The sequence below is a fragment of the Scyliorhinus torazame genome, chromosome 13 (genome assembly GCF_047496885.1).
Source record: "Scyliorhinus torazame isolate Kashiwa2021f chromosome 13, sScyTor2.1, whole genome shotgun sequence".
In the NCBI taxonomy this organism is placed as follows: Eukaryota; Metazoa; Chordata; class Chondrichthyes; order Carcharhiniformes; family Scyliorhinidae; genus Scyliorhinus; species Scyliorhinus torazame.
Window position 1 is genome coordinate 54999465 of NC_092719.1, and position 12995 is coordinate 55012459.

At 42.9% G+C, this 12995-nt stretch overlaps 1 protein-coding gene across 5 annotated transcripts in view; it reads left to right on the top strand.

Moving 5' to 3' along the window:
- bltp3b (bridge-like lipid transfer protein family member 3B) overlaps positions 1–12995 on the top strand; it is a 217589-nt gene that overhangs the window by 166143 nt on the left and 38451 nt on the right. The gene's annotated exons all lie outside the window — the stretch shown is intronic.

The window sequence follows — 12995 nt, forward strand, 5'->3', positions numbered from 1 at the left end:
ACTTGCACAAAGTATACAATCAACGGTGAATTTGGAAGAAGTGTTTGAACATTTCTTTTCAGCATTCTTACATCCTGAATGCTGTAATAATTCAATATTGAGATTTACGTGGGCATGCCTTTTTTATTTGGGTACTGGAACAATGAGAGCATGCATTGCAATCAGATTTCTGTCCTATTCTTGCCTTATGTTCAAGTCTGCTCGAATTACTTCTGCTAAGATTTGTCAATTCTCAGTCTGCATCATCAGTTGGAGCTTCATACCCTATTCCACTGTTAGCATATTCCTTGGAAACACCATGCCAAGGACACAGGGGTCAGAGTGGGATGGCCTGTGAGGGTAATTGATAAACATCTCACACTCGTGTTGGATGTCTGGCATTATCTCTCCTCTGCCTGTTAAAGGAGTGAGAAAAAAGAGGAACAGGAACACTCTCTCACAGCCATTTAAATAGAAGTTGCTACGGTTCTGATGGTCAGACTGAAGATGGGTAGCTGAAATTATTTTTTAGGTCAGGCAAGATGACCCACAGATTTATTTTGTCTTATTATACATGATTGTGTAGACCACAATGGTGTAGGCCACACTGCCCGACGTATACCAATAGGGAATCCCCACTCAAAGTACCATCATAATCCTCCTCCCCTCCCTGTTGCTTTGATGCAGCCATCCTCCATTATCAGCATCTGCTGTCTGAGAAAATGGCAATGGTGGTTAAGAGTTAAAGTTATTAAACTTGATGAGGCCGGCAGGTTGTAAAACATCTAATAAAAAGTTGAGGTGCTTCTTCTTGTGTTCAAAATCGTTGGAACAGTGCAACAGGCAGGAGTCAGAATGAGAGTTGGGCAAAGATTCAAGTGACAAATTACTCAAATTTTGATATCAGCTGGAGGTGTTCAACAAAGCAATCGACCAATCTGAATTTGGTCTGCCCAATGTAGAGTATACAAAATTGGAAGAAATGGCACAGGCACCGTCAGAGGCCCTGTTAATCAATCTTCAACTGAGGAAAAAGGAAGACATTTTGGAAGCATTGATGTGTAACGTGGCATTGTCAATATTCCATAATTCTTTTTCACCATCCCATACAGCTCCTCTACCTTCCTTTTGTATGTGGTTGGCTCTTTACTGTGCTCTGCAATGACTTAACAAGGTACTCAATTGTATTCAGGAAGGCAACTCACCATCAGCTTCCCAAGGGCAATAAAAGCTTGCTGTATCAACAATGTCCAAACCCAGTGAATAAATAAATTGGAAAAATAAAATTGTCCTGTCCCCACCAACGAGAGGTTGTGGTTCAATGGTTTACAGTTGGATGGGAGTAGCTCTACGAGTGCTCAGCATTTACTCCAGACCCCTTGAATTCTCATGGTATCAGATCAAACATGGAAAAGCAAACATCCTGTTGGTTACCACCAGCTGCCCTTGTAGCCATCTGGGTTGGCCACTTCCCGACTTTAAAATGGAGATCTGCAAAGAATGCAGGGAAATTCAGTCAACGCAGGAAAAACAGGCAGGTGCAAAGTTTCCTGTGTATCAGAACTTGCAGGAACCCAGACAGCACTGAAACTGACAACCATCTACATATTAATGAGCGATCCCCGGGAACAATTGGAAACATTTAGTAAAACAAGGCCAAGCCAGACTCCTCGGCACCATTAGGAGCCAAGACAAAGGAAGGCCAACGGACACTTGGGGACCGCCCAGTGATCAGGGAACAGCTCCAGTAGTGGAGAAATCGATCCAAGTGATCAGAACGTAGTCCAATCGCTTGGAACCAGGTACGGGGTCCGCCCAAAAGGGCGCGGAGCCCCTGGGGACTATAAAATAGAGTCCCCAAGTTAAATTCGCCCTTCTTGGCAGGGTCTCTCAGCAGCTCGAACGTGACCTGCCTAGTAGCTGCATCAACCAAGTAAGTCTCCAGTCAACACACGCTACGAGATAGGCGCTCATGGCTACCAGTCCATACCAACTTTGAAGCCAGCAGACTCAGAACCTGAACAAAAGGCCATTTGTTCCCCTGATCTGGTGGGCTAGTTCCATAGGTAAGTATAGGCCTTTTAGTGTTAGAGATAGTCTAGTAAGTAGAGTTTATGCATGAGTAGTGATTGACTGTGTATAATAAATGTGTTTTGATTTGAAACTTACTAACTGGTGTATTGAGTTCTTGATCAGTACTTGAACTTGAACCTCGTGGAGGTATCATAAAGATACCTGGCGACTCTAGAGCAAAGGTTATAGAAACAGAGCAAATTAAGTAAAGACACAATGAGCAACATTTACTGCTGTGTCTGAGCCAAATTAACCAACCAAAAGTTAGCAACACCCTCACTCAGCTGATGAGTCAATGCGCTTCCATGTTGAACATCCCTTGAGGAAGCACAAACCTCAAAGAGCGCAGCATGTATTCGAAGTCGGGGAATTTCAGTATCCATCACCAAGAGTGGCTTGGTGGCACCACTACTCACTGAGCTGACCAAGTCGAAAAGCACTTAGCTTTGTGGCACTGCCAGGCCGGAAATGGCTGGGTGTCATTGGGGGTGCCAGGGTACCATGCAATCCAGAGCCCGAAAACCCAGGGGACCCCGATTGCCTGGGAGACCCCCCCCCCCCCCCTCTCCAAAATGCCATTTGTGGAGACCAGTGCTAACCGGCGCTTGCTCGTGGTCTCCAAGGTGTGGGGGTTAGATCCTGCGCCTTGGGTAACTCCCAAGTGTGCCTTAACTTAATATGCAAATTTAAGCCTAGTCTATTGTGGTCGGGATCCAGATCGCAACATCTCGTGAGATCCTGTTAGGTCTTGCAAGGCGTACCGAGCTGGGGAGATCCTCTCGTGAGATTTATCGGCTGCATCACGTCCCGAGTCAGGCGCGGTGTGGCCTTTCGATCGCGCCCCCTGGCTTTACACTGTAAACATTCTTCATTTTATTGTACTACTACCATTCTAAGGGGGATAGATTCCGAACAGATTTAGCAGGCCAAAACTATCAATGAGGTGCTGTGAGCCATCAGTGTATTCTATCCCCTCATTGAACTGGCTTATGCTTCACTCTCCCATTGCCTACAAGTGCCGGAATCAGCCCTGGTGCAATGAGGAGTCAAGAAGAGCATGCCAAAAACAGTGCCAGTCATACCTGAAAGTAAGGTACCAATCTGCTGAAGCCACAATACAGGATTGGAAGAAGCATGTTCTGCACCGAACCAAGCTCACAACTAACAAACTCACAGCTCTGCAGATCCGACACATCCAACCGTAAATGTTAATAATGAGCAACAAATAGGAGAAGGAGGCTTTGTGATTATCCCTATCGACTTACTCACATAGTTATCTTGATTATGTTTCCTCCTACCTTGCTTCTCCTAAGGGGTCTATTGCATTCTCCCAGCTTTTCCACCTTTAAAAAAATTAGTAATAATTCCAAGGATATAGGTGTTGTGAGCAAGGCTAAAATTTATTTCCAATTTCTAATTGCCCTTGAAATGATGGTGGCAATGTGGCACCGCCTTGAACCCTTGCAATCCATATGTCGAAGGTACCCCCACAGTGCAGTTAGGTAGGGAGTTCCAGAGTTTTGATCCAGTGGCTATGTGTAAACGGTAATATATTTCCATATCAGGGTAGATCAGCTGCTCGGCACCTCAGCTGAAGAAGATTGCAAAATGGCCCATGTGAATGCAAGGATGGAAACTAGAAGTAAAACAAATGACATTTTCCAGTTGGAACAAGAGCAGGAAGCAGCACAGAAGTCATGAATGTATCAAAAAGGAGATGAGTGAGGATTGGAGTAAGATTGAAACAAAGAATGATCCATGTGTCTCAGAGTCAGACAGGCAAAACTAGAATCCATACAGGTTCCAGAGCGGCACCTTTTATTTAGAGGAAGTGAGTAGAGTCAATGAAGAAGTTGCTCAATGAGAGAATAAGTTCAACCAGTTGGAGGAGTGTGGTGGTTGTGCTAGAGATTCATCTAATATTTGTTGAAATAGAGTTTTCCTCTGTAATTCTGGCATTTAATTTAGTCAATAAAAACAGTAAGCGCTGAAAATACTGGCAGAATTTGTGGAGAGAGAAAAAGAGTAAACATTTTCAATTGAATATGATTCCTCTTCAAAACTGAAGAAGAGTCACACTCGACTTAAAGCGTTAACATTTGTTTCTCTCTCCAAAGATGCTACCAGACCTGTTGAGCATTTCCAGCACTTATGTTCTTATTTCTATTTAAGATTTCCAGCATCCAGAGAATTTTGCTTCAATTTGTTCACCCTGTTTGTTTTCTGGTATATTGGCGTAAAATTGTATAACTGCTCAAGTATATAAAATCTGAAGAATTTATATTGTACAGATTTTCCTAACTAAGTTTATTTAAGAAATTATTTGCAAGAGCATTAGAAATAAGGATAAGATACGAAGTTGACCTCTTCAACATGGTACTGACTAAAAGATATAAAATTAGTTCTGCTAATCTTAAAGCTATTACATGAAGAAAAAGAAAGACTTTGAATTTATATAGTGGTTTGCATTGCTACCTTGCGTTTTAAAGTGCTTTTCTCCTACTGAAGTGTTTTTGAAGTTTGATCACAGTTGTAATGTAGGGAAAATATGAAATATGTTTTAACTCAACCCAAATTTCTTGCAGGTTGTGAATTGACAGCTTAATTCGGAGAAACCACAGAAATAGCTGGTGCACAAAATGCCTTATCACAATTGAGTTAGACACATTGAGATAATAAGGGGAACTTAACTTATCCTGTACTATATTTGATCTGGAAATTTTAAGGCTTTGACATTTGGTACCAAAAATGGAAAGTATTTATGGAATTACGGAGAACATGCAACAAAGAAACAGGCCATTCAGCCCAACAAGACTATGTTGCTGTTTACGCCCCTCGTGAGCCTTCACCCATTTTGCCCAATCGCCCTATCTTTTCTCACTCATATATTCGCCAGTTATCCCTTAAATGCCTTTATACTATTTGCTTTAACCACCTCATGTGAAGGCAAGTTTCATATTCTAGCCACTCAGAGTAAAGTGTTTTCTTGAATCCTGCTGTATTTTACCTTGAGGACAAAATTGATTCATAATTGTAAATTGAAATAGTTTCACGGGTTTCATTTTCTTTTGTTACTGAAAACTGGTATACATTGGAGGTTTAACTAGAATTGAAGTTTGAAATATTCTACATAGTTTTCTCCTCCTGTAAACTAGATATTCTAGCAACCCCTACTGGTATTGGCTCAAGAAGTGGAGGGTGTGCTAATTGTAATATAAGCCCTACATTTTGGCAATTTCTACTTTTGGGTAAGCAGAATAAATACATGGAAACTTGTGACACCACTTACAGAAGAGTTGAGGGCAAGTTAGACAAAGATTTGAGATTCTGGTCTTGGATATGGAGTCTCTGGACTGAGGCAGACTAAAAATCAGGTCCAAGGTGGTACATAAGAACTAGGAATAGGAGTAGGCCATCTGGCTCTTCGAGCCTGCTCCGTCTTTCAATGAGATCATGGCTGATCTTTTGTGGACTCAGCTCCACTTTCCTGTCCGAATACCATGACCCTTTATTCCTTTATTCTTCAAAAAACCTATCTATCTTAATCTTGAAAATATTAATGAAGGAGCCTCAACTGCTTCGCTGGGCAGGGAATTCCATAGATTCACAACCCTTTGGATGAAGACGTTCCTCCTAAACTCAGTCCTAAATCTACTTCCCCTTATTTTGAGGCTATGCCCCCTAGTTCTGCTTTTACCCGCCAGTGGAAACAACCTACCCGCATCTATCCTATCTATTCCTTTCATAATTTTAATATGTTTCTGTAAGAACCCCCCGCATCCTTCTAAATTCCAGCGAGTATAGTCCCAGTCTACTCAACCTCTCCTCGTAATCCAACCCCCTCAACTCTGCGATAAACCTAGTTAATCTCCTCTGTACACCCTCCAGCACCAGTACATCCTTTCTCAGGTAAGGACACCAAAACTGAACGCAAAACTCCAGGTGTACATAAGTCTCCATTAATCGTCCAGCTGCAGAGCAACACTTCCATTTGTATGTGACTGGGCTTACCTGTTTGAAATTAAAATCGGATACAGGAATTAGGACGACAGTGAGGAGGAAAAGTTACATTTTTTATGTCACAATACCGGAAGAATAAAGCCTCTGTATCTTTTATAATTTGACAACTACCCATATGAGGGTTTTCAAGGATTGTAGTTGGGACCCCTCAAGCTTAACCTAAATTTTATTTTATTTCCTCTTATTCTTACTTTGGTAATGAAATTTTAGGTATATTCTTTCTGTTGCCCTAATTTCAAAAACAAGCTAGCTTAAGCACAGTCAGAGCAGAGGAGCACTTTAGCAATTTAAGTCAGTGGACGTGGGATATTAAAACATTTTTTGACCCAAGGTCTCCTTTTAAGCCACCGTTTTGTGACAGATGATGTCTGAACTAAATAGTAATGTTGCTCTTTCTAGCTTTAGTCTATTTGCTCTGTTTAGGTCACCTTTGCTCATGAGTCGCCAGGTATCTTTATGATACCGCCACGTGGTTCAAGTTCAGGTTATGATTAATAACACAGCACACCGCTTAGTAAGGATTAAAACAACGGTCATTTATTATATACAACAAGCAATATTAATACCCTAATACTACTATTTATATAATAAACCTATCACTACTGGCCAATACTTAACTTAGGAAGAGCCCACCAGGTCAGGGAAACGAATGGCTTGTCCAATCAAATCTGGCCCGCGGGATTCAAAAGGCTGCTACAGGTCGGTGGCTAGGTGTCTCTACCGGATAGCGATCGTTGGATTCAAACTTACGGTGGCCGGTGGCTGGTCTTGCGAAGGTCTCGAGCAGGTGAAGATGAGAGAGCGCAATCTGAACTTGGACCTTTACTTTTATAGGGCCATGGGGCTTCCCGCCTCCCGGGGCGGCCCTTGACCCTGAGTCCCAAGTGATTGGATTCTGTCCCCAGTCTCTTGGGTCGATGTGTCCAATGGTGAGGCGATTCCTCGATCGGGGGGTGGTCGCTCACCTGTCTTTGTTTCGGCCACTGCAGGCGCCGACAGGTCTGGCCCGGTATTCAATTGCTAATATGTTGCAATTGTTCCCGGGGATAGCCGATTTAGCTGTGGATGTCTGAGTAGATTAGGTGTAAACAGTCCTGAATGCAACTGTGGATACCTGGGTTGATGGGCTGTTGATAGCCCTGAGTATCGATCTGGGCTACGTTCCCAGAGCTGAATATGCAAACCTGTCTGCAGCACATGGCTACAGTAAATAAAATGAACTTAAAATATTTGTCATGTCCTGCTACTTGTCAAGTATGCACTGATTTGTTATGTTCTAGGTGTAACATATAAGCGGCTTCCTTGTGGTGCACTTGACAAAGGAAGGTTCAGACGTGGAGATAACTTAACACGTTTATTAAACTATTTACACCTCTATTACTCGGGTTCGACACTCCTGCTAGCCCTACTATAGCTACCCAGACTGACTAACCAGTTGCTGCAATCCACGTGGTGGGTGTAATATTGAATCAACCCTGTGTCTCTATCACTGACTGTCTCCACTGGAAAGAGGCAGATCATGTGTGTGGTGTCTTTTATATATGGGTTGGTCTAATGCCCCCCTGTGGTCATGTCACCTCCGTGTGTATCATGAATGTCCATTGGTCATGTCCTATCTAACTGCTCTATTGGTTGAGTGTGTGTGATGTCTCTTGTGCTCCCTCTAGTGTCTAGCTAGCCTACATGCATTTACATTGATGCACATCACCACATGCACCACCAAAGTTAAAGTAACAAAACAAATCTCTTTTGACATTGTTCAATCTACCCAATGAATAAATACTGCCACATCGGAGTTTTTTTAAAATTGACTCTATGCTTTCAGTTCTGTCAGTTGAACATGAAAATCCAAAAGCAGAATATTATAGTTTTTCATTGTTATGGTGATGCATTGTGATTTTTTTTTTTCCCCCGATAATTCTATTCTATTTTGTACACTTCTTCTCCTTTAAAATTTAAATGTTTCTATTTTTAAACTATGCTTTCTTTTTGTCTCTGCCATTAATGATTTTCTAAATCATAAAAGTGAGTAAGCAATCTGATTACAGGCATCAACTCTCCCAGTCAAGTAAATAATAGGTGGATGGAGCAGTCTAGAATACAGTGAAAGAGTTGTGGTTGCCTTCCTGCAAATTACAAGTTTAAATGAAACATTGGTTCTCATAGGAATCAATGTTAAAATTATAGTTGGGTTGGGTATGACCTCCTTTATCAGAATTTTTTTTTTAAACATACCCTCTTAAGTTGAAATATTTTACATCGCTTAAACTCCTACATCGGTTCTTTAAAATAAGTTTAAAAATATAAAAGGAGAATGTAACTTTCTACTGGCAATACCTCCTGCTCGATGATCCTCCTGGTCACTGCAGATCCTTCCCATCCCAACCTCCAAGTTGTGGCCTCCTTTCCCTGACTTCCGAGACCCTCACTCAGCTCCCAGTCCCTGACTCGCCCTATATCTGCTTCCCTCTCCTGGATCTGCATTCCAGCTGAAAATCTGACCTGAAGCCAGAGCTCTGATGTTGTGCAAGGGTGAGTTCTGATGGTGGGAAAGTGCTGAACTGGGGCTGCTACGAACCATGTTTAAATGCTCCTGCTCACCGCTTTCTTCTGTCGAGCCCTTGTTATGAGTGACGGCTCGGGAGAATAGCAGCAAGGCATGAGCATTTTTTTATTAACTGGACTATTGGGATGCACCATCGACATTAGAGCACCAACTTTGGATCAGACCTTCAGCAGGTCCAGGAGAAGGAAGAGGAATAAAGGTGTCAGCGAGTGGGAAGTTTAGCAAGAGGGTGGGTTGGAGGGGGAGAGGCCAGAACTCTGAGGTCGGGCAACTCGGCGAGGTCACAATTGGGAGGTCTGAGAACACTAGAACAAAATAAATTGGAGCTGGAGAGAGCCACGTGGCCCATTGAGCCAGTTCTCCACCATTCAATAGGAGCATGGCTGATCTTGGGCTTCAAGTCCATTTTCCCATATCCCATAATTCCCTGAGACCAAATATCTTGGTAAAAACCGGAGTAAGGAATGGCCACAACGGTGGGAGAGGCCACACCAACATAGCACCAATCGGGTCACACAGGAAACAGACATTAATGGTGAGGCATTTAATTCATGTTAAATTGTGGGCTGGAATGAAGCCACAGAGAAAGGTAGCTGACCAAAAGCTTGTCAAAGGGGTAGCATTTAATGAGTGTCTTATTGGAGGAAAGTGTAGTGGAGAGATGGAGGTTGAAGGAAGAAATTCTTGGGCCTCAGAGGTGAAGGCACAGCTGTCAATTATGAAGCGATGATGGTGGTTAAGAGGGCAGAATTGGAGGTCTGCAGATAGCGGATGGCTTGAGCAGGAGGAGATTGCCGAGATACAGAGGGGTGAGGGCCATTGAGGTATTTGAAAACAAGAATTTTAAAATCAAAACATTGCTCAATCAGAAGCCAGTGTAGGTCAGTGTGCACTGGACTGATGGGTGAATGGGACTTGGTGTGAATTAGGGTATAGGCACAGAGTTTTAGATGAACTTGCGTTTATGATGATTGAGAGGTAAAACAAAGTATTACATCATTATGCTATGCCACACAGCTGTTTTATTACTAGGTTTTTAAAAAAATCTTATTCCAGAATTTACATATTTTCTGATCTCTTCAGTTTTTATATCTGTTCCAGATTTATTTCAAATTTACATTTTCTGATTGTAGTACCTTTTTATCCTTTTAGATACTTCCTCAGCTGCCATTGATGTTAAAAAGTTCCTCTCTCACTCTTTTCCTTTTATAGCAATGAAATCTCTCAAAATGGTAGATCGGATTAAATAAAGAAAGGGGCGGTGGGAGAGCAAAATCATTAGTTAAGGAGGAGACAAAATCACATCTTAAAAAATAAAGAATGAAGTCATGGAACAGTAGTGTTTGAACTATAAGTGCAGAACACTAGGATAAAGGTGGCAGGAGCAACTAGAACACAAGTTTGAGGAAAGAAACAACCAGCATGAATATAAATGTTGAAGCAAGATGAACTCAATAGCCTGATGGAAAGATTCTAAAACATTTTGACATGCCAATTTTCTTTTGGAATGTATTACCAACAGTGTTGGACTCGAGAGACATAACACATGTCTTCCACTAGAAATAGTACACTGCTCTCTGTCTGATTAGCCTTGATCTTTTGAAAGTGTTGTATTATTTTGTGATATTTATATCTAGACGAATAAAAAGATCAGATTATTGTGGACAGAGGGAGTTGACTTTGACAAGTGCCAAGTTGGCTGTTACCTTGGTATCTCTGCATTTCTGAATAGTACAATAAAGTACTTTGTTATTTACAAAATACTCTGGGAACAAATGATTAACATTTTCTCTAATCTTTTCAAAACAAGCATTTTCTGTGTCTTCTATTTGGGTGGTAAAGATTAAGTGTACTGTGCTCCAAATAATATGAACCTTATTTAGTCCGAGGGGAGGGGGAAACTCTCCACTGGTTAAAGTCATACCGAGCACAAGGGAAGATGGATGCAGTTGTTGAAGGCCAAAAAGCTCATACCAGCACATCACTGCAGGAGTTCCTCAGGGCTGTGCTCTAGACCCTACCATCTGTAGCTGCTTCATCAATGACTTTCCCTCCATCATAAGGTCAGAATTGGGGATGTTCACCATTCATTGCCCCTCAAATATTGCAGTAGTCAGTGCCCATATGCAGCATGTCCTGAGCAACATCAGTCTTTGCCTATTACGTGGCAAGTAACATTTGGGCCACACAAGTGCCAGGTGATGTCCATCTCCAACAAGAGAGAATCCAACCATCTTCCCTTTACACTGCAGCAACTCACCAACGCAGCTTCAACAGCATTTTCCAAACCAGTGACCAGTACCACTTGGATAAACTAGGGCAGCAGATACATGGGAACACCACCCCTCCAAATCACACACCATCCTGGCTTGGAACTATTTCATTGTTCCTTCCTTCACTTGATGAGTCAAACTTCTGTGATTTCTTTTCTCAAGGCACTGGATGTATTTCCACCACCTGGATTGCATCAAGAAGGCCACTATCGCCTTCTCAAGAGCAGTTAGAAATGAGCAATAAATGCTGTACACGCCAGCATTCCACAAAATGTAGTTTTTTCCCAATTAAGGGGCAATTTAGCAGGGCCAATCCACCATGTCTCTCCAGCGCAAAGTTTAGTGCTTGTACCATTTGTTTTTTGTAGAAACGTGTGAACTGTTTTAATAATCAGAGTAGCCCCCCCCGTACATTGGTACTGAGGGGGGGGGGGGGATCCTGTTTCTCCAACACAAAATTAGTGCTTGTACCGTTTGGCCTTGTATATATTTTTTACTGTTTTAATAAAAAGATATGGCCAATCCGCCTACCCTGCACATCATCGGGTTGTGGGGGTGAGACTCACGCAGTCACGGGAGAATGTGCAAACTCCACACGGACAGTGTCCCGGGGCCAGGATTGAACCCTGGTCTCGGCTCCGTGAGGCAGCAGCACTAACCACTGCACTGCCGCGCCGCCCCTCCAAAGAGAATATTAAAGCATTTGGGCCTATCCCCATTTGAGCTTAGAAAAAAATAATCCTGTGGGGACTTGATAGAGTGCAAACTGGAGAATGTTTCTTGTTGGGGAGACTAGAATTAGGAGATACAGCTTAAGATGAAAGGTCTCCCTTTTAAGATGGAGATGAGCAGAAATTGAGATGAGAGGCATTAGTCTGTAGAATCCTCTTCCCCCAGAAAGCAGTGGCCGCTGGGTCATTCAATTCATTCAAAGCTGAGTTTAATCGACCAAGAAGGGAGCTGAGGGTTATGAGGGGCAGACAGGAAATTGGAGTTGAGACTACAACCAGATTTGCCGTGATCTTATGGAATGCTGGAGCAGGTTTGATGGGCCGAATAGCCCACTCCAGCTCCAGAGTTCCATGTTCCTAGTTGTGGTTACAAAGGTTAGATAGGGTTCAATCCTGGCCCCGAGACACTGTCCGTGTGGAGTTTGCACATTCTCCCGTGACTGCATGGGTCTCACCCCCACAACCCGATGATGTGCAGGGTAGGTGGATTGGCCATATCTTTTTATTAAAACAGGAAAAAATATATACAAGGCCAAACGGTACAAGCACTAATTTTGTGTTGGAGAAACAGGATAACCCCCTCTCGGTACCAATGTACGGGGGGAGGGGGGGGCGGGGGGGGGGGGGGGGGGGGGGGCTACTCTGATTATTAAAACAGTTCACACGTTTCTACAAAAAACAATTTCAGAACATGGTTCTGGAAGCTCAGAATTTGTATGATGCATCAAAGGCAAAAGGAATCTGAGGGATTTATCTGTAGTCCACAACAGTTCCACGTTTATTATGGTGGTGATTATTAAAAACAGCAACGGAACAATAATTCCTTGTGAAAATCGGATAGCAAATTCAGACAAGGGCAGATGGGCGGATTGCTGTGAAAATCTGGAAGTTGCTATCTGGGATGTGACAATTCTTTTTTAAAAAAATATTTTTATTAAAGGTTTTTAACAACACAATTTTTCCCCCTTACAACCAATAACTCTTCTTTCCTCCCCCCCCCCCCCCGCCCGTAACAAAATAATGCAAAATCACCCTGAGCAAGATATATACATGGCAAGATGGTATATTTACATAGCTGTATACACTGGCTCTTGGCCGCACGTGCCATTTCTCCCCACCCTCCATGCCATCTCCCGCTCGTCCATCCCCTCAAACAATCTCTCGTTTCCCCCCCCCCAAGGGTTGCTGCTGCTGCTGACCGACCTTCCTCTAACGCTCCGCGAGATATTCTAGGAACGGTTGCCACCTCCTGTAGAACCCCTGCGCAGACCCTCTCAAAGCAAACTTAATCCTCCAATTTTATGAACCCCGCCATGTCGTTTATCCAGGCCTCCAGGCTAGGGGGCTTCGCCT